A 299-nucleotide genomic window follows, 5' to 3' on the forward strand; every position below is an offset into this window, starting at 1 on the left:
AGCGAGTTAGAGAGACAGAGAGAGAAAAAGAGAGAGACAGGGAGAGAGAGATACATCAATGTGAGAGACACATCCATTGGTTGCCTCCAGCATGCTGCCACTCAGAAACAAACTTGCAACCCAGGTACGCACTCTTTACCTGAAATCTAACTGGAAACACTTTGGTGTGTGGGCTTATGTTCTATCATGGAGCCACACTGGCTGAGACCATTTTATTGCATTTTTGCCCTTCATTTCCTATCACCTTTCCCTCCCTCAGGACCCTCTCTGGCATGTACATAATTTCATCAAGTACTGCC

The sequence above is a fragment of the Myotis davidii genome, unplaced genomic scaffold, assembly GCF_000327345.1.
Source record: "Myotis davidii unplaced genomic scaffold, ASM32734v1 scaffold273, whole genome shotgun sequence".
Classification (NCBI taxonomy): domain Eukaryota; kingdom Metazoa; phylum Chordata; class Mammalia; order Chiroptera; family Vespertilionidae; genus Myotis; species Myotis davidii.